Here is a 27,639-nt window from a genome sequence, read left to right on the forward strand (position 1 = left end):
CTCTGGAAGTATTTTTATTCTTGGTTATTTAATAACTGATAAAAAACATAAGCGTGTCCATCCCAGACTCTGAGGGGCAAATTTTCAATGGCATTTTGGCATCTAAAAATGCAGAAAGGCCCCTAGAGGGATTTTCCATATTGTCAGGTGCCTAAATCCCACCATGGTGCTTTTGAAAAGTCTACATAGGCACCTGCATCTTTAGGTACCTAAATACCTTTGAAAATGTAGCCGTGAACTCCCTCACAAATTTTAATTCCAAAGTAAAAGCTCAAGTGCAATGGGCAGCTTCTCTCAGCATAAAAAACATGGTTACTCAACTTTGTAACTGTTGTTCTTCGAGATGTGTTGCTCATATCCATTCCAATTAGGTGTGCGCGCGCCGCGTGCACGTTCGTCGGAAGATTTTTACCCTACCAACACTCGGTGGGTCGGCTGGGCACCCCCTGGAGTGGCACCGTTGTGGCGCTGGATATATACCCCTGCCGACCCAACCGCCCCTCAGTTCCTTCTTGCCGGTGGGGAAGGAGGGCGGGTTTGGAATGGATATGAGCAACACATCTCAAAGAAAAACAGTTACAAAGGTGAGTAACTGTCTTTTCTTCTTTGAGTGCTTGCTCATATTGATTCCAATTAGGTGATTCCCAAGCCTTACCTAGGCGGTGGGGTCGGAGTGAGATGTTGCAGAATGTAAAACTGCTGAGCCAAAGGCTGCATCATCTCTGGACTGTTGAACGAGAGCATAATGTGAGGCAAAGGTGTGGACCGAAGATCAGGTCGCTGCGCGACATATCTCCTGGATAGGTACACGAGCCAGGAAGGCGGCAGATGAAGCCTGAGCCCTGGTAGAATGCACGGTGATGTGCCTTGGAGAAGTATGAGCCAAATCATAGCAAGTGCGGATGCACGCTGTCACCCAAGATGAGATCCTCTGAGAGGAAACAGGTAGGCCTTTCATTAGGTCTGCTATCACGACAAAGAGTTGGGGCGTTTTCCGAAAGGATTTTGTCCGCTCAATATAAAAAGCGAGCGCTCTACGGACGTCCAGGGAGTGCAATTGCTGCTCCCCTCGCGTTGAGTGTGGCTTCAGGAAGAAGACCGGGAGAAAGAGGTCCTGGTTAACATGAAAGGCTGAAATCACCTTAGGGAGGAATGCCGGGTGTGGTCGCAACTGTACCTTGTCCTTGTGGAACACAGTATACGGCGGGTCTACCGTAAGAGCCCTAAGCTCGGAGACTCATCTGGCCGATGTAATGGCTACAAGGAAAGCTGTCTTCCAAGACAGGTAAAGTAGCGAGCAGGTTGCTAACGGCTCAAATGGGGGAGACATAAGTCTGGTTAAGACCAGGTTGAGGTCCCAGGTCGGGGCTGGGCGGCGTACTTGGGGGTATAAGCACTCCAAGCCCTTGAGGAACCTCGAAACAATAGGGTGTGAAAACACGGAACGGCCACCTTCCCCTGTGTGGAAGGTAGAGACAGGGCCGGCTCCAGACCCCAGCGCGCCAAGCACGCACTTGGGGCGGCATTTTGCCGGCAGGGCGGCAGGCGGCTCCGGCGGACCTTCCGCAGTCATGCCGGCGGGTGGCCCACCGGAGCCGCGGGACCAGCGGACCTCCCGCAGGCATGACTGCAGAGGGTTCGCTGGTCCCGCGGCTCGGGTGGACCTCCCTCAGGCATGACTGCGGAAGGTCCGCCGGAGCCGCCTGCTGCCCTCCCAGTGCACCCTCCGCAGGCACGTCTGCAAAAGGTCCCCCGGAGCTGCGGGACTGGCAGCGTGCCCCCTGCGACATGCCGCTGTGCTTGGGGCGGCCAAATTCCTAGAGCCACCCCTGGGTAGAGATGGCTGCCAGGTGTAACCTCAGTGATGATACTGCTAGGCCCTGCTGTTTGAGAGACCAGAGGTAGTCCAAAATAGAGGGAGTTACTCAGTGGGAGTAAGATTATGCGTTTCGCACCAGCAGGAGAAACGCTTCCACTTGGCCAGATACGTTGACCGGGTGGAAGGTTTTCTGCTACCCAGGAGAACTTCTCATACTGATGCAGAGCAACGCAACTCTGACTGGTTTAGCCACGCAGCAGCCACGCCGTGAGGTGAAGGGCCTGCAGGTCCGGGTGGCGAAGTCTGCCGTGGACCTGAGTGATGAGGTCTGGGTGGAGTGGCAGGGTAATTGGGTAGGCTATCGACAGGTCGAGCAACGTGGTGAACCAGTCCTGCCTGGGCCATGCTGGAGCAATCTTGATGAGGTGCGCTCTGTCCTTGCGGAGTTTTAGCAGGACCCTGTGAACCAGCGGGAACAGTGGGAAGGCATAAAGGAGCTGGCCCTTCCACGGCATCAAGAAAGCATCCGAGATCGATCCCGGAGAGAGACCTTGGAAGGAGCAGAACATCTGTCATTTCCTGTTCGCGCGGGAAGCGAACAGGTCTAAGTGGGGAAATCCCCAGTTCTGGAAAACAGAATGAATAATGTCTGGGTGGATCGACCATTCGTGAGACAGGAAGGACCTGCTGAGTCGATCCACCAGAGTGTTCCGAACCCCTGGGAGAAAGGACGCTACCAGGTCTATCGAGTGGGCTATGCAAAAGTCCCAGAGTTGGATGGCCTCCTGACAAAGGGGGGAGGATCGTGTCCCTCCCTGTTTGTTTATGTAGTACATGGCTGTTGTGTTGTCTGTAAACAGTGAGACACAACGGCCCTGTAACTGATGCTGGAATGCCTGGCACGCCAGGTGGACTGCTCTCAGTTCTCGGACATTTATGTGTAACGTCAGCTCCTGAGGTGGCCAGAGGCCTTGAGTACGAATGTGTCCGAGGTGAGCACCCCAGCCGAGAGATGACGCGTCCATCGTCAGGGACACTGAGGGCTGGGGCAGATGGAACGGCAGCCCTGTACACACCAGGGAGGGAGTTAGCCACCAGTCTAGGGAGGCTAGGATGTTCGGGGGAATGGTGACTATCGTGTCTATTGGGTCCCTGCCCAGGCGGTATACAGAGTTGAGCCAAACTTCCAGAGGGCGGAGGCAGAGCCGGGCATATTTGGTTACGAACGTGCAGGCAGCCATACGACCCAGGAGACCGAGACAAGTGCGAGCCGAGGTCGTCGGGAAATTCTGTAGACCTCGGATGATTGTTGCCATCACCTGAAAGTGTGGCTGTGGTAAGCAGGCTCTGGCTAGATTTGAGTCCAGGATAGCTCCTATGAAGTCTAACCTCTGCATGGGAACCAGAGTGGATTTTTCTACATTGATTATCAGGCCTAGGTGGGTGAATAGGTCCTTGACGATGCCCACATGCTGATTGACTTGTGTCTCGGAGGCCCCTCGGATGAACCAATCGTCCAGATATGGAAAAACGTGTATCCGACGTCGGCGGAGGTAGGCGGCGACTACGGCCATACACTTTGTAAATACCCTTGGGGCTGTAGAGAGGCCAAACGGCAGGACCGTAAACTGGAAGTGCTGACGGTTGGCTACGAAGCGGAGGAATCTCCTGTGCGGAGGAAAAATGGCGATGTGAAAGAATGCGTCCTTCATATCGAGGGTGGCATACCAGTCTCCAGGATCCAAGGACTGGATAATGGTCCCCAGGGATACCATGCAGAACTTCAACTTTATCATAAACTGGTTGAGTCCTCGCAGGTCTAGGATAGGTCTGAGACCTCCCTTCGACTTGGGGATTAGGAAATAACGGGAGTGAAACCCCTTGCCCCTTTCGTCCATTGGTACCTCCTCTATAGCTCCCATGGCGAGGAGCGTCCGCACCTCTTGTAAGAGGAATTGCTTATGAGAGGGGTCCCTGAAGAGAGACGGGGTTGGAGGATGGGAGGGCGGGGTTGAAATAAATTGGAGGTGGTACCCATACTCCACCGTGCATAGGACCCAGCGATCCGAAGTTAACTGGGATCACGCCGGGAGGAAGTAGGAGAGATGGTTGGAGAAGGGAGGAGAGGGATCCTGGCCTGTAACTGGTACGCCGCTCTCGGGCGCCACCTTCAAAAGTTCATCTTTGGTCCCGGTGGTGGTTTAGAGGGACCTTGATTTTGGCCCCCTTGGGATCCTGAAGGTCGCCTGCGACCACCTCGGCCGCGCCGCCTGCAAAAGTCCTGTCTTTGTCTAGGCGCAGAGTATGGGCGGTGAGGCTGGAGACGGAAAGGCCTGCATTGGGTCACCGGCGTATGCATGCCCAAAGAGCGCATTATGACCCTGTTGTCCTTCAGGCTTTGCAGCCTGGGGTCAGTCTTTTCCGAAAAGAGGCCTTTACCATCAAATGGCAAGTCCTGGATGGTATACTGCAGCTCCGGTGGGAGGCTTGAAGCCTGAAGCCATGAGATGCGCCTCATGGCAACACCCGAAGCCAGAGTCCTGGCTGCTGAGTCGGCTGCGTCCAACGAAGCCTGGAGGGAAGTTCTGGCCACCTTTTTCCCTTCCTCCAAGAGGGCAGCGAACTCTTGGCGGGAGTCTTGAGGGAGAAGCTCTGTAAACTTACCCACTCCCGCCCAGGTGTTATAATTATAGCGGCTAAGCAGGGCTTGTTGATTTGCCACCCGGAGCTGTAGGGCACCTGTAGAGTATACTTTGCGGCCGAGTAAGTCCATTTGCCTAGCCTCCTTCGATTTCGGGGCTGGCGCCTGCTGGCCATGGCGTTCCCTCTCATTAACAGACTGGACGACTAGTGAGCAGGGAGGAGAATGGATATACAAGTACTCATACCCTTTAGAGGGCACCATATATTTACACTCGACTCCCCTGGCAGTAGGAGGGATAAAGGCTGGAGACTGCCATATAGTATCGGCATTGGCCTGGATGGTCCTAATAAACGGTAAGGCCACTCTAGTGGGGGCATCCGCCGACAGAATGCCCACTACCGGGTCCTCTACCTCCGGGTCCTCCTCCATCTGGAGGTTCATATTGAGTGCTACCCTCTTGAGGAGGTCCTGATGGGCTCTCAGGTCTATTGGAGGAGGGCCTGAGGAGGATGTTCCTGCCACCGCCTCATCTGGAGAAGAGGAAGAGAAGGTGCCGGGGACGAGTGGGTCCTGTGTGGCCTCTTGCTCTTGGGCAAGATCCTACTCCAGTGGAACCTGGGAATCCGGTGGGTGAACTGGGGCTTCCTCCATAGCAGTCAGAGGGGGACGCCTAACCGTCGCCTCTGGCACTCTGTGCTCTGATGGGACAGAGGGGGACGGCACTACTGGTACGCCTTGGGCCTGGTGGTAAGCCCAAGGTGTCCAGAATCACCACTGATGGGGGCCTTGGTCCTGAGCTTGGGTCTCTTGGAAGACTCTGGTGGGTATGTCAGAATCATGGTCCTGCGCATAAGAGCTGTCTGCGTGGGAGGACACGATGCGTGTCTGGACGGCCATGGAGGAGCTGAGAAGCCCTGGGCAGAGTCTCTGTCTCTAGCAGACCTTGCTCTACTCGGCATCGGGGACCAGTACCGGGAGGCATACCAGTATCGGGAACGAGATTGGGACCTGCGACCGGAGCGGTGCCGGGAGGTCGACCGAGATCTCGAGGCTCGACGTCGGGAGTGGCTATGGGAGTCACGATGCCTGGAGCGGTGCCGGGAGCTGGAGTGGTACCGAGAGTGGTGGGCCGGCGAACGGGATACTGAATGACGTTGCGAGTGCGACCGTTACCGGTGAGGGGAACAGTGCCAGGACTGCGAGCGGCATCGGGACCGGGAGCACCGACGGGACCGAGAACGTCTGTGCGACTGTGATCGGGAACGGTGCCGCTCTGGTGTGCCAACAGAGGATGGTCGTATCAAGGCAGGCTTGCCAATAGACTGAATTACCCGCACCGGCGGTGCCGGGGGACGAGGCAGCGTCGACTCTGTCATGGCAATCAGATTGCGCTGTTGAGAATGTCTCCGGTGTGGATGGAATAGTAAGCTCAACCACGGCTCGCGCCGAGGAGCTGACAGATACCGGACTCGACGGCCCTTGTGGGACCGGAATCGACGGTGCCGACGTCAACAGTGCCGCGGCACGTGTCAGTGCCGGGCGATCCGACTTAGATGAGCTCTCTGGCTGCGGTGCAGGTGGCACGGAAGCAGCAGGAGACTTAGGCTTTCTCGACCTCGAGGAGAGGGAGCGGTGTCTAGTTGACTTCGGTGCCGGCGACGGCCGGTGCTGAGAGGTCTTGGCAGTACCGGGGCAGTCCGGTACCGAGGAGGCGCTTCTGCCCGCCGATTGTCCAGCGCTCGGCGCCGAAGATGGAGGGGTAAGAGCCGCCTCCATGAGGAGCTGTTTTAGCCGAGAGTCCCACTCCTTTTTTGTTCTAGGCTTAAAGGCCTTGCAAATGCGACACTTATCTGTCAGGTGAGCGTCCCCGAAGCACTTAAGACAGGAGTCGTGTGGATCTCCTGTCAGCATCGGCTTGCGACAGGCTGAGCAAGGTTTGAAACCCAGTGAACCGGGCATGGGCCCCGGCACCGGGTGCGGGGGAACAGGCTAATCCCCGAACCCCTCTTAACTATAACACTAACTATGAACGATGTTAACTACACTATAACTATAAAACTTTGAACTATATACACAAAAAAATAACTAGAGAACTATGAGTAGCTAGGGAGGTGGAGGTCAGTAAAACCGCACTCCACTGTTCCAACGACTGACACGGGCGGTAAGAAGGAACTGAGGGGCGGTTGGGTCGGCAGGGGTATATATCCGGCGCCATGGCGGTGCCACTCCAGGGGGCACCCAGCCGACCCACCGAGTGTTGCTAGGGTAAAAATCTTCCGATGAACATACACGCAGCGCGCGCACACCTAATTGGAATCGATATGAGCAAGCACTTGAAGAAGAATAAATAAATCCTAGCAAACAAAATGATCCCTGTACTGAAAGCAACAAAGCCTGTCCAACCCGCAAGTCAGGTCCACACCACACAATTCCTCATTGAAAAGAGGAGCCTTGCACTCTGATCTGCACGTCAGCTGATTCAGGCTCTAGAATACATTCACAAATGGCAAATACCCTAACAGAGAATGTTCTGTATTCAGCTACTGGTCTTTTCTACTAAGGGAGCTGAAGAGCTTTTGCTGATCTGAGCTCTGGCAATACAGCACGCAGAGAGAGGTAGAGGAAACCATCTCCCAAAACATTTACAGCATTGTAAATTAACACTACGGCATAAGTTTCATCCAGAAACTGATTGGCAGCCAACTCATATCATGAGGAACTGATATGGCATAAAACTCCACCTAGTAAGTGGGTAGCCACATTTTGCACTAGATTCAGCTTCCAAGTTGCATCAGTGTAAACAGCCCATGTAGAGTGCATTATAGTAATTCAAACCTAGACTGTCATAGCTATCCATGTGCTTTGTCAAAGTCCAGAGCAGAGAGAAAAGTTTGTGCTATTCTCAGTGGGAGATGGAAAAAAAAAACCCAAAAAACCCTACACCCCCCCCACAACCAAACCAAAAAAAACCACAACACCCCACTACTTGTGGTCACACACACACAAATAAACCCAAACTAAATGGAAAAATAACCCACTATTTGTGGTCACAGGTGCCACCTGGCACCCAGTAGCATCCAAGGACATAACAGCACATCCTCATTCAGAAATGCTGATCTAAACTCCAGCTGCTTCTCCCAACCTTCCAACACTGTCTGAGTGATCTCTGGACTGAGCCTCAGCTAGGTAACCCCTCACCCAATGTCATGTAGGCACTGGGATAGTCATTCCATTTCACCAGCTGGGATGGAACTGGTTGTATTTGTTGCACGGCACACTGATAATTATTGAGTGTCAAGTCTTTCTGGCCCTCCTCCCCCCCCCACTCCTAGTAGAATAACCACCTTCTTGGTTTACGAAATGTTAGCTGCAACCAAACAAAATCCTGATTTATTTACAGAAAAAGGCTCACATTTAAAGGTTTCTTCAACACAACAGGCTAAGATACACAGGGTTATCTCCTGCTGAGTACTCTTTTAGTACTAATATACAAAGAAGGGAGGCCCCAAATTGAATTTTGTAGAGCTTCCAAGCTGCAATGAAAAGTGACATTTTGCTAAACAGGCATATTTAATAAATGTTTGAACTATGTATGTCTGTATTAAATCTGATCATTTCTGTTTAACAAGATATATTTTATTTAATGGAATACTTGGAGGTGGTTTCCTGGGGAATCCTGTTTGTTAGTTTATGGATTATGTTGTCATATAGATCCAGGAAGCACCATGTACTTGAGTAATGCTATGATATAAATAATGAATATTATAAAGACTTTTTTTTTTAAATCATGTTTTAATTTTATTTTGTTGTGTGCCTGGAGAATGGGAGATTTATACATAAATAAAAAGTTTATTATTACAAGTTATGTTGTTTAGTTAGCTAAATTAATTCCAGTTCCTGTAGCTGATATATAGATATCCCCCTCCCCACCCCCGTCCCAATTAGACCACACAACTCTCATTTATGTGCACCTATTGAGGACAAGATAAGGCCCCTTCATTTAACAGTTCAGGGTTACATTTTTCAGCAGTTGTGTTCACAGCAGATCAGTCAGAAAAAAAGCCCTTTCAATCTTGAAACCGCCAGAGTAAGTTAATCAGATTTCATATTCAAGCCACAAAGGCTGAAGTAAATGCACATCCAGAAAAGGCATTTTTTCGCTCAAAAGGTGGAGGTGGGCTTTAACCATTAAGGAGGAGGATTCTTTTCTTTCTTGATCACCTTTAGGCTTACTCCATTTTATTGCAGCTAAGAAAAGATTTTCAAATTGCCTAACATTTGAAGCAGGGATGGTTGTAGAAAGTAAATAGCAGCTTTCACAAATCAAATGGTAGGGGGAATTTAGGGAGGCGGAATGAAATTACCCAAACTGAAATTAGATTTGCTCAGGACATGTGCTGATGAAAACTGCACCAGAATCCCTAATAAGCACCTGTAATCAGCAACTGAGTTTGGATCTCATCAAAAAGATAGGACCTCCCGTACAACAGAACTCTTCTTACCCAGATACAAAGGTGCCATCTTGTGAACCAACATCACCATTTCCATAAGTATCTCGTTTTCCCTTGTTCTCAAGGCTAATTATTGACCAGTTGGGCCCTTCAAAGGCCTGTGTGACATAACAGGATCATACCACATGATGGCCTCGCAGCCAGTAGTAATCTGGTGTAGCTCATACCCGTTTTTTCAACCTATGACTGTTCAGCATAGCATCAAACTGTTTTACGCTAGGATTCAAAATGTAAGAGGATGAACTGCATGGTAAATATCATAGTACAAGATTTGTGAACAGGATGACAACTATTTTTAATTTCATTTATAGAATTTTAACAAATAAATGGCATTTATTTACTTTTGAACCTAAAACAACCTTAAGACAGTGTAATAATTGTATACAGTGGTAAAACACTTGCAGCTCTTCCTACTGCACGTGGTACGGGTAGATTTTGACTGGTGCCTATGCTGATCCTCAAGGGGGTGAGGGAATAGTGCAAGGAGTCTTCCCCACTTGCACCCCCTTTCCCAAGTGTTATTCTTTCCTAGCATGCGGCAGTGTGTAGCTAACCCCAAAAGAGCAGAGGTGCAGGAACGAGTTGGGGCCCTGACGGGTGTATAGAACGGAGTATACTGCATCATCTAATACTGCTCTTCAGCAACCCTGGAGCTCTGTGGTATGGCTCCACACCGTACCAACAGGGGCCTTTGCCCGTCAGGCAGAAATGACCTATAAATTGTAGTATTTATGTGGGCAGCTTTTCATACGTGCATAAACAGCTGGAAACTATAACTGCAACCAAATGTCAAGGTTAGTATCTAAATATTGAACATAAGTGTCACGTATCTCTCTACACACTGCAAAGAAAAATGATTTATAACCCCTTTCTCATTTTCAATACCTCCCCTGTATAATTTAGGCCACATACAGACACAAACAAAATCCATCTGCCCAGAAAACCAATAAAACTGGATAGACAACTGGTTAGGCTGGTTAGACAAGATGAATCATGTATTTTTCTTTGAATATTTTGATATTTGTGTAATGCTTATTAAGTGGATCTACAGTTTACAATTTATGTTTTTAGCCTTATTGTTCAAAATCTTATTATTTTCTCCTCTTGGGACATTTAGAGGAAATCCTGATATTTATTCAGACTACTGTGAGATAGTACCTGAGGCTTCAGAATATAAATTATCATTATAACTTGATTTACTACGTGCACTACACTATCTTGGCATGACCAGTATCTAAATTCTAGCACTTATGTTTCTTATTAGAATCACTTTGGCTCTATTTTTACATATTGCACATAGACTATTCTGTCTTGCATGTCCTTTTTTCCAAACTTTAATAATCAAGCATCATTTTGATTGTCTATAATTTATATATACATAGGAACATAAATGAAATAATACAGGATGCTAAATACATCAGTCACTGAACTGTTTAAATACAGACTGATGCCTCCTCTTGTACAGGTGAGGAGAGAGAGTAGGTGTACGGTAGGTTCTGTCTCCCATCATTGATGAGCAGAAGGCAGCATTACTAGCAAGCCCAGTGAGGGAATACCTGGCTATACTTTCAACAAAGGTATAAACACACCTGTACCAGATTGTGATGCTTACCAAAGGTACTGAGAGCTGAGGTACATTGCTATCATCTGCCTTTAGCATGAGAAAGCTTTGTCTGTGCCTAATGTGGGTTCGCTTCCCAAATCCACCAGTCATGGGCAACACAAGCACGGTCTCCCATGCCACAATGTCTCTCTGCAGGTTAGCAAGAGGCACACAATCCATTGTTTTTAATCATAAACAGGATGCCTGTTTCCTGGTTGTTTTTTCCTTATGTTCTTTTTATTTTTGTAAATTTTGCAAACTCTTAATCAGAATCTGACACAATATATAAATAGGCCAACATTGCAAGAGACACAATGCAAAACAACCAGACACAGAGAGAACCATCTGTTACTCCTGCCTGAGAGGAAACTGTCCGTATCAGGTCACCTCCTGATAATCTGCCTTAAGAACATAATTTTCAGTATAGACACATAACTCCTTTAATATTATACATATCTACATTTTGCAATGATTGTGATGACCAAAGGGCTTCTGGCTCTCAATAGAGACCCCACTTGCCACCATTTAGTGAGCTATTATGCATATATCTGACCCAGGGGATCCCTGTGCCTCCCGTGCCCTCTTCTAGTTGATACCGAGAGTACCTGTCAAACAGATTCTCCCACTAGGGTCCAAAAAGCATACTGTTTCTTTAAACACACCTCTTCACGGTCCTATTTCAGCAGAACATTCCAATGTATGCTTTTAAATTAATCACCAAGCATGCGTTTCGCTGAATAGGGACTGACTGCTGAACCAGGGGATATGTTACTCATACTTGCATGGCTCAGCAGCTCTCCACTCCCCTGATGCAGCTCAGCCTCAAACAGGTCTGAATGAGCTCAATGATTTGTGGCATTTCACCTGGCTTCATTTTTTCTTCTACAAGTGTAAGTCAGTTCTATTTCTTTGCAACTTTTCAGTATAGTTAGGCTGTTAGTTGTACAGATATTATTTCATGTCATATTTACAAATGACTGCACTGATGTTTCATTAAGATGGAGGTGCGGGAATGATCCTACTCTCAGTTACAACTATGAAATATTAAGCCATGACACCTGGATGCTTTGTATTGAGTAAACAGACTTCTGAGGAGAACTAAGCATTTGCTTAAATAGTCCTCCTCAGCTCGGATCACTTACTGCATAAATTTCAAGACTAACTTGCTTTTCTAACTGCCAAGATTGGTGCTGAGGTACTTATGTCACTTGAGCAACAAATACAGTGTTTTCTGGCTTATAGTGTTTGTATCCTTTTTTAGTGGTGGCATATAACAGATCATAATTCATTGATTCGATATTATAATAGGCTCATCCAATTCAATTAGGAAACATTTAAGGTTACTTACCTCTGGCACAGTAATTCCTCCATATTTTGACATATCACCCTTGAGAGAACCAAAAGGCACATTTTAATCTCCCCCTTTTATTCCCTCATGCTCACTGTGGCCCTGAGTTCATAGAAACATTAGAGCTGCCCAGGAAACTGAATTTCACTTTGATGAGAAATGTCAAGATTTTGGAAAACTTTTAATCCCAAACTGGGATGAAAAACCAAAACCTCAAAAATTTTCACTGAAGTGAAATTGTGTAATATTTTGTTTCAGAAACACCAAGATGTTCCTGTGCAGGGAATGTGTTGGTGTTTCTGAAATGAAATATGTTCCCAAGGAACCTGGAAGCCTAGAAATCCTGGGAGCTTTGGCCCCATAGCAGCCCCCAGGCAGACTACTGAGGAGCTGGAAGCCTGGGAATTTGGATGTTTTGAAAGTCCTGGTTCAAACGCAGCTGAAGAGCTGGTAGGCTGCAGCCCCCCAGTTCTGAAGCTCCCCACTGCAACAGCACCAAGGAACCTGGGAGGCTGGGCTGCTGGGGAGGTGGAGGATCGAGCTGGCAGGAAAATAGGCAGGTATCTGTTAGAAAGTTGCCTGAATTCCATTGGAAGCTTTGTTGACATCAGCATGTTCCCACAGAATGTTGTCATTCCAAGAAATCAGCATTTTTCAATGGAAAACTGTCCCATCAGAAAATTTCTGACAAACAAAAACTTATATATATGGGTCTACTTTTATTACCATCTGAAATGGGGGGAAAAACCTTCTGTTTCATTGTCTAATACCACAACTGGTATTGTATTTCATATAAACTTTCCATTTTATTTTGTAGTATATAGAGTAACTGTACCGAACATAAATAGTTTCTGAATTCAGCTAACTAGCGGGGGGTCAATGAACAGAGTAAGGGATGATGAAGAGAATTATACATTTTTTTTCATAAGTTACAATCTTCGGGTAGATAATGTAGAGAAATAGTGTTGCTGATTCCCCTATTCTACGCCAGGATAGAGTTGGATCTAGTTCTACTGTACTTAGTAGCTTGCTAAGCGGCTATAAATTTATGAATAACTTTCAGAAATTCAAATATTCTGGAGCATTCTCAGAGACAGTGGTGCAAAAGCGCTCCCAGAGTGTTACACTTCAAGTAACGAGATCTATCCTTACAGAATCTCACAGGTGAATCTGGAGAATAATATAGTTTCTCTAAAAGGAATATAAAATCCCCGAAATTGTTGTCTGCACAGCAAATCAGGGTGATCAAAATGCACCTGTGAATGATTCTTTGAAGACAGAGATTAATTAATTAATTAGATAATGTTTGTTCAGCACTTTGAAAATGTAATGCTTATGGGCCAGTTTTTTAAATTAGGCAGTGAACAATGCAGATAGGCATCAAGTGGGATTTTCAAAAGCATCTGAGCAGGTTAGGCACCAAACTACTATTCAAGTTAATGAGAGCTAGGCACCTAATGGACTTAGGGACTTTTGAAAATCCCACTTGGTGCCTATTTCCATTGTTAGGCACCTGAATGTCTTTTGAAAATCTGGCCCTATGTCTTATTCTCCAATTGCATTGGTAATTGTAGTGCTGACTGTGCTAGAGAGCCAGAAGAAGTAAGTGGTTAGTGCAATAAAACACAGAGGGCAGCTTTATCTAGATAAAATGCTCCTTTGAGAAACAGAAGTCAACCTTAACGGTTGTTGATGGGAGGACACTACATATAGTTAGGTAAATAATAAATATGTATTTATCTGTATAGCCATGTCCCTGTGGCTGGATGTAAAGGGAGCATGGAACATTTGGCCTATCCAGTGCACTACCGTTTTTCTCCCAAGTACGTGTCTTGTAAAACTAAGTACTTCAAGTTGGATTTTAGCTCATTTTGGGCTCCATTCTCTGCTCCATCCAAGGGAAGTCAATGGGAGTTTATAACATCACCTAATTAATTATTCTTGAATACAAAATAAATGAATTTATAAAACACGAAGACCATTAAGTAAGGAAACAGATAGAAGATTCTAACTTTGTCCAGAATTTAACCTATTGTGTCAAAGAACTGCAAATAATATGAAAATCAAAAGATAACCCACTGATCTGAGACTCCATGACGAACAGAGATATGAACTGCAATACAAAGGCACAGACAAATAAGAACAGAACTCTTAACTGGTATCCTTTTAGGAGCTCGGGTCATGCCTTCATTGCTGTTTTAACGGAACATTATCAAGTAGTACAGGACATACATCTGATTTTTTTCATCAAATTATACATAAAGTAAAGTGAATCTTTTAGATTTTAAGGGATAAACTTCATCTGACATTCTGAGGGGGACATATGGGTTTTGCAGGCACAAAAACTGTACACGTGCGGATGTTAGAATTAGTCAAGAGTGTTTGCACCCATAAGGTATTGGAGTGTCTACTTGTGTGCAACTTTGTGCTTGCAGAAATAGACATTTGGTAGCGACCACACTAAAAATGATGCCATATTTAGAAAGAATCAGCAACACTGGAAAACAAACATCTAGTAGACACTTCTGAAGCATGATCATACAATTTTTTTTCCTTCTTTTTTTTGTTCCATTGATATAGAGGCAGGCAGCCAGTCAAACAAATTACACACCCTGCTCTCAGAATTATGTGGACACCATTGCAGACCTCATCATCAATATTTAAAACAACAGCAAAGAATAATACTTAACAGCCATGTTGACACTGACAACTTTTGAACTGGGGTTGGTGAAAGTTTGCCAAGTAGAACAGGACACAATTTGTAAGCAAAGCAAATATTACTTTTCAAGTTTCTTAAGAATTATAGAAAACATAGAACAATCAATCAACAGTAAAAACACTTAACTGTATCTCTGTAATGCAGCTTTTTGTATTTCAGTATTTTATATAGCTTATGTGCATCTGCTCTTTGAATAATCCTGATGTTTTAAAGATGTATGAGCAGCCATATTATTCCCACTCTGAACTGTATTATTTCTGCTACACAAGGTTTTCTGCTGAAAACAATGATACAGGGATGCTATTCATTTCAGTGTGATTTTGCTATTAATAAAGAACAGTATCTGTCAATATCCAGAGTTTTATACTGTATTTATCACTAACTCATCTGACCGCGATAGGATTAAAGATTCCAAAAAGAACTAGTGTTTCTCTTCTTGTTCACAGTGTTGTTGTAGCCATATTGGTCCCAGAATATTAGAGACACAAAGTGGGTGAAAAAATACCTTTTATTGGACCAACTCCTCTTTTGAGCTTATTCAGAGCTATTCGTCAGGTCTGGAAAAGATAATCTGAATATCACAGCTAAATACAAGGTGGAACAGATGGTTTAGCATAAGGAGTTAACACATGTTGAAAGAGACCATTCAAGATTAAATGAGGAATTAACACCTCTGCAGTTGTAGGACAAAGGATGTTAGTGGGTTACAGTTTGTTATAATGAGCCATAAATCCAATGTCTGACAACATTATGAATTTAAGCTTCCAGGCTTATCTTTTGAAGGTGTTGTGCAGGTTTCCTTTGAGGATGAGGTCTGAGAGGTCAGATAGGGGGTGACTGTTTTGTGAAAATTGTATGCCTAGGGTGATATGGTGTTTTTTTCATTAACTGCCACTTCACCTTGAACGGTCTCTTACTACATGTATTTCTCTGTCATGTTTTACTCTCTTCATCCCTCTACTGACCTTCTTCCCAGAAAGAGGAAAGGCTACACCAGTGTAGTAAGCTTTGCATTTGTTCCAAAGACAATGTTGTTTGTTCATGGTCATTCTAATTATTACTAAGAAGGTTCTGAAGTTGTGGTCCAGCTACCAAGAGAGCTCTATCTCACACATACATGAAACTCAACCCGTAGGATGAATCTACGTTGTTCTAGTGGATGTTGAGGTAGGTCATTGTTCTTGGAGGGAGAGGCAGTTTCTTGGGTAGCTAGGGCTACTCCTGTATAAGGCTTTCAATATCTGAACTAAGATTTTGAACTTGAATCTGTATTTAGTTGGGCACCAGTGCAGTTATGAGAGCACTGGCAACTGATGTAGTTTCAGTGACCTGTGTTGCTTAGTAGCAGGAAGGCTAATGCCTTCTGAACAAACTTGAGCTTTTTATTGGGTCAGCAGTTTCATTCCAAGGAACAATGATTTTGATTAATGTTGGAGATCACAAATGTAGGTTACAGTAGTTAAGCCTGATGGAATGAAGTGAGATCTTCTGGCCATCCATATATGGAAAAGGATATTTCTAGGAGACATATACCTCTACTCCGCTATAACGCGACCCGATATAACACAGGTTCGCGTATAGCGCTGTAGCAGCGGGACTCCGGCGGCACTTTAAAGGGTCCGGGGCTCCGGCTGCTGTGAGGAGCCCCGGGTCCTTTAAATCCCGCTGGAGCTCTGCCGCTGCTACCCCGGGGCTGTAGCAGAGGGGCTCAGGTGGTACTTTAAAGGGTCCGGGGCTCCAGCTGCTGCAGGCAGCCCCGAGCTCTTTAAATCCCACTGGAGCCCTGCCACCGCTACTCCGGGGCTGCGTCAGCGGGGCTCACCAGCGATTTAAAGGGCCTGGGGCTCTGGGTGCGGTGGGGAGCCCTGGGCCCTTTAAATCAAGGGAAGCAGGGCTTCAGCTGTGATTTAAAGGGCCCGGGGCTCTCCACAGCAGCCAGAGCCCAGGGCTCTTTAAATCACTGCCGGAGCCCTGCCGCCCCTACTCCAATATAACGGGGTTTCAGCTATAACGCGGTAGGGATTTTTGGCTCCCTATGACCGCGTTATAGGGGGTAGAGGTGTACTCAATAAGCCAGTGCCAGTTAGAAGTCCAGCATGATCCCATGGTTATGACCCATCTTGACAACTGAAAGACAGATGTCCTTCCAGAATGGTCATGTTATCATAAATAAGACTCCATCCAAACCACAACAGAGTCAGAACGATATCACTCTTCTCACAGCCTTTTAACTTATACAAGCAGCCTTCCACATTTTAAGTGCCTAAATATGGATTTAGGAACCTACATTGTTGTATGAAATTTGAAAATTTTAGCTATAGTATCCTTGATCATTCAGGCCTAGAACTTCCAAACTCTTACAAACATGATTTACTTTTATGCATCCTATAATACCACTGAAGGAGAAAGAAGTGAAAGTCCCTTAATCATATGTTTACCGATGTACATCAGCAGAGAACTGGTAAATGGTCAAGAATGTTAACGCTTTTCTTTCTGCCAGGTAACAAAAACAAATTTAAATAATTCATTATTATTAGTACTGTACTCAGTCTGGGACAGCAACTCTCAAAGTCCATATGTAATCTGAGATGTCCAAAATGTTCCCCTTTTCCCACATAATTGAGATTCTAATGGAAATACTGACAGGGCTGTAATGGTAACTATAAATAGTCAATGGGACTACTCATCCTTGTAAAGTTGTGCACATGGGTATTTTCAGGATTGGAGTCTAAATCAACTATAAAATATAGGCTTAAATAAGCACAGTATGGGTAAGTTAATGTGACTAAGAAAACCCTATATTTTCATTTAGAACATAAGAACAGCCGTACTGGATCCATCTAGCCCTGTATCCTGTCTACCAATAGTGGCCAATGTCAGGTACCCCAGAGGGAGTGAACCTAACAGGCAATGATCAAGTGATCTCTCTCCTGCCATCCATCCCCACCCTCTGACAAACAGAGTCTAGGGACACCATTCCTTACCCATCCTGGCTAATAGCCATTAATGGACTTAACCTCCATGAATTTATCCAGTTCTCTTTTAAATGCTGTTATAGTCCTAGCCTTCACAACCTCCTCAGGCAAGGAGTTCCACAAGTTGACTGTGCGCTGTGTGAAGAACTTCCTTTTATTTGTTTTAAACCTGCTGCCCAGTAATTTCATTTGGTGGCCCCTATTTCTTATATTATGGGAATAAGTAAATAACTTTCCCTTATCTACTTTCTCCACATCACTCATGATTTTATACACCTCAATCATATCCCCCCTTAGTCTCCTCTTTTCCAAGATGAAAAGTCCTAACCTCTTTAATCTCTCCTCATATGGGACCCATTCCAAACCCCTAATCATTTTAGTTGCCCTTTTCTGAAGATGAGGAGACCACATCTGTACGCAGTATTCAAGATGTGGGCATATCATTGATTTATATAAGGGCAATAATATAATCTCTGTCTTATTCTCTATCCCCTTTTTAATAATTCCTAACATCCTGTTTCCTTTTTTGACTGCCTCTGCACATTGCGTGGACGTCTTCAGAGAACTATCCACGATGACTCCAAGATCTTTTTCCTGACTCATTGTAGCTAAATTAGCCCCCATCACATTGTATGTATAGTTGGGATTATTTTTTCCAATGTGCATTACTTTACATTTATCCACATTAAATTTCATTTGCCATTTTGTTGCCCAGTCACTTAGTTTTGTGAGATCTTTTTGAAGTTCTTCACAGTCTGCTTTGGTCTTAACTATCTTGAGCAGTTTTGTATCATCTGCAAATTTTGCCATCTCACTGTTTACCCCTGTAAACGGGTCGACTCACCCCTGCGGCGCCTCATACTGGTTGCTCTGCGAATTTAGCTCAGTCCAGCCCTGGAGCACCCTCTGCAGGCTGGTGATCCACCTGTTCGTAGGCCCCCGGGTCCCTCCCTGGACCCGGTGCCCTTTTACATGGGGCGCTGCCCCCTAGCAGCGACCCCTTTCTCTCTCTTGGCCTCCCTTTCTCTCTCAGGGAACCCCCACCCTCTATCCCTACCTTGCCTCAGTATTTGGCTACTGCCAGTCATTGTCTAGCCCCACACTCTGGGACAGACTGCAGTATCAGCCTACTCATCACAGGCAAAGTTGGGTTTGGACCTGCTGCCTTGGCCTACCCCTGGGTTGCCCCCTGCAATCCCCAGTACCTGTTGGCCCACTGCTAGGCCGCAGCCTGGGGCTCTCTAGGCTGGAGCTTCCCAGCTCCTCAGCCTTCCCCAGCCCTGCTGCACTCAGGTACCTAGTCTCACGTGCCTAAGCAGCCAGGCCCATCTCTCTCTATAGCCAGAGAGAGACTGTCTGGCTCCTGGCTTCCCTGCCTTCTTAGAAGGCCCTGTTCCTCAGTTTGGGGCGTGGCCCCCAGCTGCAGCCATTTCCCTAATCAGCTCAGCCTTGAGAGCCACCGCTCTCAAGACCTGTCAGGCCACTTTTTAAACCCCTTCTCAGCAGGAGCAGGGTCCACCCTGCTACAACCCCTTTCTCCAGATCATTTATGAATAAGTTGAATAGGATTAGTCCTAGGACTGACCCTTGGGGAACACCACAAGTTACCCCTCTTCATGCTGAGAATTTACCATTTATTCCTACCCTTTGTTCCCTGTCTTTAAGCAGTTCTCAGTCCATGAAAGGACCTTCCCTTTTATCCCATGACAATTTAATTTACGTAAGAGCCTTTGGTAAGGGACCTTGTCAAAGGCTTTCTGGAAATCTAAGTACACTACGTCCACTGGATCCCCCTTGTCCACATGTTTGTTGACCTCTTCAAAGAACTCTAATAGATTAGTAAGACATGATTTCCCTTTACAGAAACCATGTTGATTTTTGCCCAACAATTTATGTTCTTCTAGGTGTCTGACAATTTTATTCTTTACTATTGTTTTGACTAATTTGCCCAGTACCGATGTTAGACTTACCGGTCTGTAATTGCCGGGATCACCTCTAGAGCCCTTTTTAAATATTGGTGTTACATTAGCTATCTTCCAGTCACTGGGTACAGAAGCTGATTTAAAGGACAGGTTAGATTCCCTAGTTAACAGTTCCGCAACTTCACATTTGAGTTCTTTCAGAACTCTTGGGTGAATGCCATCTGGTCCCGGTGACTTGTTAATGTTAAGTTTATCAATTAATTCCAAAACTTCCTCTAGTGACACTTCAATCTGTGACAGTTCTTCAGATTTGTCACCTACAAAAGCCAGCTCAAGTTTGGGAATCTCCCTAACATCTTCAGCCGTGAAGACTGAAGCAAAGAATTCGTTTAATTACTCCGCAATGACTTTATGGTCTTTAAGCGCTCCTTTTGTATCTCGATCATCCAGGGGCCCCACTGGTTGTTTAGCAGGCTTCCTGCTTCTGATGTACTTAAAAAACATTTTGTTATTACCTTTGGAGTTTTTGGCTAGCCGTTCTTCAAACTCCTCTTTGGCTTTTCTTATTACATTTTTACACTTAATTTGGCAGTGTTTATGCGCCTTTCTATTTGACTAGGATTTGACTTCCACTTTTTAAAAGATGCCTTTTTATCTCTCACTGCTTCTTTTACATGGTTGTTAAGCCACAGTGGCTCTTTCTTAGTTCTTTTGCTGTGTTTCTTAATTTGGAGTATATATTTACATTGGGCCTTTATTATGGTGTCTTTAAAAAGCGTCCATGCAGCTTGCAGGGATTTCACTTTAGTCACTGTACTTTTTAATTTCTGTTTAACTAACCCCCTCATTTTTGTATAGTTCCCCCTTTTGAAATTAAATGCCACAGTGTTGGGCTGTTGAGATGTTCTTCCCAGCACAGGGATGTTAAATGTTATTATTTTATGGTCACTATTTATGGTCACTATTTCCACTATTTATGGTCCTGTTATAGTTACCTCTTGGACCAGCTCCTGTGCTCCACTCAGGACTAAATCTAGAGTTGCCTCTCCCTTTGTGGGTTCCCGTACCAGCTGCTCCAAGAAGCAGTCATTTAAAGTATCGGGAAATTTTGTCTCTGCATTTTGTCCTGAGGTGACATGTTCCCAGTCAATATGGGGATAATTAAAATCCCCCAGTATTATTAAGTTCTTAATTTTGATAGCCTCTCTAATTTCCCTGAGCATTTCATCATCACTATCCTGGTCAGGTGGTCAATAATAGATCCCTAATGTTATATTCTTATTAGAGCATGAAATTACTATCCATAGAGATGCTATGGAACCTGTGGATTCACTTAAGATTTTTACTTCATTTGATTCTACATTTTCTTTCACATATAGTGCCACTCCCACCCCAGCATGACCTGTTCTGTCCTTCTGATATATTTTGTACCCCGGAATGATTGTGTCCCATTCATTGTCCCAAGTCCACCAGGTTTCTGTGTTGCTTATTATATCAATATCCTCCTCTATCATGAGGCACTCTAGTACATCATCTTATTATTTAGACTTCTAGCATTTGTGTACAAGCACTTTAAAAAAGTGTCACTGTTTATTTGCCTGTCCTTTTCTGATGTGTCTGATTTTTTATGTGAATGTTTCTCATCTGACCTGGCCCTTACATTATCCTCTTCCATCCTCTGCTCCTAAGTATAACCTAGAGAATCTCTATCAATAGACTCTCCTCTAAGAGAAGTCTCTGATCCACATGCTCCTCTGCAGCAGTCAGCTTTCCCCCATATAATATAAGGAGATATATGTATCTCATAGACCTGGAAAGGACCCTGAAAGGTCACTGAGTCCAGCCCCCGGCCTTCACTAGCAGGACCAAGTACTGATTTTGCCCCAGATCCCTAAGTGGCCTCCTCAAGAATTGAACTCACAACCCTGGGTTTAGCAGGCCAATGCTCAAACCACTGAGCTATCCCTCCCCCCATAACTTGTGTGTTTAAATAGATAAAAATTAGTGCAATGTAAGATTATGTTATTTTATGTTTTGTTTTACTATATAAAATTCAGATAAGCTGCTCTTTTCAGAGTTCCCACCAATATAAGAAGCAGTCTCTAGGTGAAGCACAGCTTATCAACAAGCTGCTCAGAGTATAACAGTGCAAAGGCTCTGAGGTGCTATTGCACAGTGGAGCCAATGTGATTTACATATTACACATGTAATGCTGATTGCACATTAAAGTAATGTTGAGTTAAGAAAATTGAGTTAAAACACGATAAAATGATTTCAGGCTCATGGCAATGTTTACCCTGAGGCAGTCTGAAACAGCCAAGATATGAAAACTTGGATGAATAAAAATACTTTGCATGCCAAATTTCTTAAGCTGTTGCATAATACAAGTTACAGCATTCAGATATGTAACCATTTTAGAAAATGTATGAAAAATAGCTCAGGCTCAAAGGCTAATTTTAAAATTAAATATCAGGGTGTTTTTAAAAGGTTGAGTTTTATTAAAATTCCAAAATATAAAGAGGGTGATTAGTCTGCTCTATGAATTAAGGTCCTAATCAATGGGAATTTTACCCTCAACCTGAATGGGAACATAATTGGACAGTGATTGCTATTGATTCTTAAAATGATGTGATCCACTTGAAAAAGCATCTTAGCCATTTTGATGCAATTCCAACGTTGTCAGTGTATCTGGGCCATCGCTGTCTTCCCATTGCAATTTCAGTGGAAAGTCAGCACTTCAAAGGAACACAGTAAAATGACAATGATTTTGAAGTGACTACTCCAGTGGAGTATTAAATCTCAATTTTTCATTTTGCTGAAATATTGGAACAAATTGATAATTGTGTTGCTAATATCATATCTTAAATTGTATATATTGTGGGAAAGAGCCAGTTTTGATGAATTTCCCATTTTGAAAAAATATGAAAAGATGAATAAAACAAAGTTTTGAAATTGTGGAAGTGTGTTTTGATGTTTTTGAAAGGAAAATATTCAGTTTTTGCAGTCAAAATTACTTTTTGTTTAGTTATTTGTAGTTTAATTTTTTTTTTAAAAATTGAAACAAAACATTTAAACATTACCAAAACAAAATGTTTTGATTGACCTGATGTGACTTTTTTTTTTATTTTGGATTTTTGGTTTGTGAAAGTGTTTGAGATTTCAAATTTTTGTTCAAATTTGGGATGCATAAAATTTTCAAAACTTCAAGTTATCATAGATGAGGGAAAACCATTTCCCACTAAGCTTTACTATCTAGACAGAGACATCCATTCTGCCCAATCCCAGGTCTGATCTGAGATGGCCACAATATGCTCCTTTCCCCACAAAACAGGGATTCTACTGGAAATACTGAGACCCAAACCCACAACTTTAACTATAATTCTCACATTACTGATTCACTAACATAAATAACATTACACAAACATGGTGAAGATAGATAATAACTGTCTTCGGTATGATAACTTGGGGTCTATGTGTTAGCCAAGGTTGATAAAGTTTCTCTATGCAGCAGGATGTGATAAAAGCACGATTTAGGTTTATTCACAGCCTGTATTTAATGTCTACAATATGACAGAAGATCAATTGTTCAAATTCCCTTACTGCATCTGTGGAAAATACAGTACGATGAAGAGATATTTCATTCCCTGTGTTTGGAATTGCCCTTAGCTATCACTGTCAAACTTAGGGTCAAAATTTAGACAGAAGACTGAAAAAGTATAGGTTTGCATTAGAATTCCCATGCAGCCCTCTGGGATGTGTTCAATTTGAAGCATTACCCAGCATCACTAGCAGCATTATATTTCAATTCATACATATTGAATAATGTAGCTATCTAATACATGTGTATGTTCTAGGAAAATGTAGTTTGGTCAATTCTATCAGAATGTCACTCACAGTGAAGAAAATACAAAGATGCCCTGCATAAAAAATGGATTGCTAAGGTATGAGACATCTAGATTAAAAAAAAATCTTGCCAAAGGCTATAAGTACTCCTTATTAGACGTTTGCAAAGAAAGTAGCCTTCTTTCATTTCATTCTATCACTAATATTAACAACAAACAGTACATACTGGTTTTAAGGATTCTATTTTGCATGGATGTGTATTTTGTCCCTTATGGAATAAAGCACATGTATAATTGTAAACGTGTGTAGTCCCACTGGTAGCACTGCAACCTTTCTAATTGCTGGTTACCAGACCCATGAGGCCCCGCCCCTGTTCCACCTCTTCCCCCAGACCCTACCCCACCTCTCCCCCCAGGACTTTGCCCTCATTGTGCGTTCCTCTCCTGCCTCCCCGTCACTTGCTGGATCATAGCAAGGAACCTGCATACAAGTAGGAGTTGGCCCCGACTAAGCAGGGGCTGATGTGGGTTAATGACCCAGATCTTCCCCCTACCCTGTGGTAACCAGACTTTTGCTTCGGGTGCTATTTAGGGTTGCCAGGTCCCCTTTTCAACTGGATTTTCCTGTCAAAACCCAGGCACCTGGCAACCATAAATGGTACCTGGACACACAAGCCAAAAACTGGACTGTCCAGGCAAAACTAGATGGGTGGCAATCCTACCACTGGAAATATTTGTGTGTTTAAAGTGAAGCTTTGCTGCATTGAGGCCAGATTCTTCTGCCCCTTGCCAGATGGAGCCCTTAAATCCTGAAAGCACTCAAGAAAATTAATTGTTCATTAATCCCCACAACATTTCCGTAAGGTACAGACATTGAAGCAATTTTCAAAAATTGACTTCCATTTTAGGTGCCTCCATTTTTGGGTACCCACATTTTAGACACCTTTATAATGATTATCAGAAACACGGAGCACATGCTGCTCCCACTGACTTCATTGGAAGTTCTGGGTCCTCAGCAGTTCTGAAAATCAGATCCAAGGTGTTTTCTAGATAATGGGCATCGAGAAGTCGAAGCTGTCAAATCAGAGGCCTAAATGAATTACCAAGACTGTAGAGCAGTGGTCCCCAAAATGTGGGGCATGCCCTCCTAGGACGGCTGAGAGGAATATTTGGGGGAGGCGTGGCAGGGCCTGGGCCAGCCCCCACAGGATGTGAGGAGAGATGCCACCCAGTCCTGCTCTAGCTCCAGCCCCACCCCCGGCTCCAGCCTCATCTCCACTCCGGTCATGGCCCCGACCCCCAGCTCTGGGCAACTGGCCACAATCTTTCAGCCTTGCTCCTGGCCATGACCCCCAAACGCAGCTCCTGGGGTGGGGGGGAGGGTAGGGGGAGGAGACACAAACAGAGTCCAATACGAGTAACGGTGTGTGTGACAGAAATAGTTTGGAGACCACTGCTGTTGAAGTGTTAGAGCTGGATGTCAGAGGTTTACGGCACCCGAAATTATTGTTAGACCATTTATATGAAGATTCTTGTTGTGTTTCACTACACATAATATTTGTATTATTTGTATATATAATTAATGCTGCATTTTATTTTATACTGAATATATATAAATGGAGTGTTAGATTATATTCTCATTCTGAGTATACACCAGTTGGATTTACTCAAGCTTCCTTCAAATTGGATCAGACTAGACTGTAATATACATGTGTTTATTATTTGTTGTTAATCTTGCAATAGTTAGACTCAAAGACTATTGAAAAAAATTACCATCTGCATTTATTTTAAAATCCATTAAAAATGAGCAGTGATGCTGCAAATGAAAGATTCTAGCTGAAGCTAATGGCATTGGCACTTGTGATAGATTTGGAGCTGGATTCTGAGAGGAATTACTGTTTTTGCCCCAAAAGTTACATGGCTGCTGATAATCCTGCTAAGGATCTTTTTTTTTTTCTTTACTAAGTCACTTGCTCCTTATTAAGGCTCTGATTCAACAAAGCACTTAAACACATGAATGGTTCAATTTAAATCAATTCACCACTTTCTACATATTAAAGTGTTTAATTTTTTAAGTCCATTCTGATCCTTCCGAGGCTGAACAGCAACAACAACAACAAAAAACCTTCTGTCATGAAGAGGAACAGATCCCACAGCTTCGAAAATGACTTGACTTTACTCTCTAATGGCCATGCATTAATTTCCCTTAAGAACAAAAGGGGATTCATGCCTGTATTGTCGCTTTAAACTGAGCTGACACCTTTGAATGTTATTTTCTCTTGATCCCTCCAGTAACTAGAAAGCTGAACAAGGAAGATGAAATGGAACCAGGGAACTATGTACACTCACGGCAAAAGGAGCGGTCATATGAGAGGCTTTAATAGAAGAGAGCTCACAGCAGACAGCAAAGACAGACTAGGTCTGCAAGAGAAACGTAATAATAAACTGCTAAAAGACAAGGTTCCTGTTGGCTTTTTAAATTCAGTAATCAATAAAAGGGTAATGTTGAAGATGTTTACTTAGAAACTATTGCCTTGAATGAACAATAACCTACAGTAAAATATCAATAATCCAATAAACTGAATTTAAATAATGTCTCACCAGTCATGTAAGCTGAAATATAAATCTCCAGTACTAGTTGCCCCATCACCTTGGTGATGTGTAACAGATTCTTCTCAAATCAACCATCCTCCTATGCTAAAAATCAACTATAGGATTTCTGCTGCCTTAAGAAAATAACCTTCCTATACCTCACTAAATGTTTGTTTCCCCCTAATATTTTGCTACCTCATCACAAAATCACCCTGGTCCCGATTTTGCCACCCTTGCTTCTGACATATAGGGGACCGATCCAGAGCTCACTCCAATGGCTTTGTATCTGTTCCCAGTATATTACTCTGCAAGTTGCCTCACTGAAATCAATCAGACATTAAGAGGTATCACTCAGTTTAAACAAAGGTAGTAGAGGCCTATGTAATCGGTTATGGTTAAGCAAACCTGGCAGCCTGTATTTCAAAGAGGGATTGCCCTGGAATAGTTAATTATTCAGTCCACCATTGCTTAAATGGAGATGGAAAAGCCTTCATAGAGTCTAGGCCATAGCCTCAGCTAGTGTAAAATTAGCATAGCTTTATTGACTTCAATGGAGCTACACCAATTTGCAACATTTGAGTCTCCAGCCTATTTTGTCTGCAATCTTCCTATCATAGCTATTACTGCCAAATTCACTGGAAAACTAAAAGATCTCCCTGCAGATTAGCTCAACCTGCTTCAGATCTATTATCTGTGACCTCTCACAGCAATCTGGAGACCACTGCTGATGAATAGGAAACAAGGATCTTATCTAGATTCAGAAATGTTTTTTCAGAACACAGGTATGTCTGACACTTCAAAGCAGAGCTGAGAAAAAATAATTCATAGCAAATAATGTATTTGACACTGTCATAAATAAACAGATAGTTAAGGGTTAAGGTCTCTTTTACCTGTAAAGGGTTAACAAGCAGTACCTGAGAAACACCTGACCAGAGGACCAATCAAGGGACAGGATAATTTCAAATCTGTGTGGAGGGAAGGCTTTGTCTGTGTTCCTTGTTTGCTCTGTGTGCTCTCTTTGGATCTAAGAGAGGCCAGACATGTCTCCAAGTTCTCCTGGAGTATTTCCTACTATCCAGTATAGTGAGTATTAGTTAAAAAAGGCGGATTAGTCTTTTGAGTTGCTTTCTATATTTGCAATTGTGTGTTTGCTGGAGAAATATCTTTATTTCTGTTTGCTGTTACTTTGATTATTCTGAGAAAGGAGGTGGGGAGAGCCTCTCCAGGTTTTTAGGTTAGACTCTGTGTATTTTTGCATCCTGGTAATACAGAAAGAGTGTACTTTTTTCTTTCTTTAATAAAATCTTTTCTTTTTAGGACTTGATTGATTCTTCTCTTGTTTGCATTTTCAAGGGAAGGGGAGGGGGAGGTGAATCCCTCTTTGTGTTGAGTCAAGGATTTGACTCGGTGTGTAATCTCTCCGGAGCAGGCTGGAGAGAGGGAAGGGGGGGAGGGGAACTGGCTGTTTCTCTCTCTCTGGTGAGATTCAAGGGGTTTGAATCTGGGTTCCCCAGGCGAAGCTTGGGCGACAGGCAGTGTGTTATCCACTTTAAACGTAACTGGTGGCAGCGAGAACCAGATCTAAACTAGGATTTTAGTTTAGAGGAGTCCATGCAGGTCCCCATCTTGGAACCCAACAGCTCCAAGTGGGGAAGAAGACCTAT

General features: G+C 44.1%; 1 protein-coding gene and 1 long non-coding RNA gene across 2 annotated transcripts in view; one reads left to right on the forward strand and one right to left on the reverse strand.

The window, feature by feature from the left end:
* The window catches only part of CNTNAP2 (contactin associated protein 2), a 1,334,251-nt gene that overhangs the window by 885,597 nt on the left and 421,015 nt on the right, over positions 1-27,639 (reverse strand). The window lies entirely within an intron of this gene.
* On the forward strand, positions 15,747-25,795 carry LOC123363823. The gene is made up of 3 exons (XR_006576908.1): positions 15,747-15,811; positions 23,396-23,482; positions 25,676-25,795. It is a non-coding gene; the product is annotated as an uncharacterized LOC123363823 (long non-coding RNA).

This window comes from Mauremys mutica, chromosome 2, assembly GCF_020497125.1.
Source record: "Mauremys mutica isolate MM-2020 ecotype Southern chromosome 2, ASM2049712v1, whole genome shotgun sequence".
NCBI lineage: Eukaryota > Metazoa > Chordata > Testudines > Geoemydidae > Mauremys > Mauremys mutica.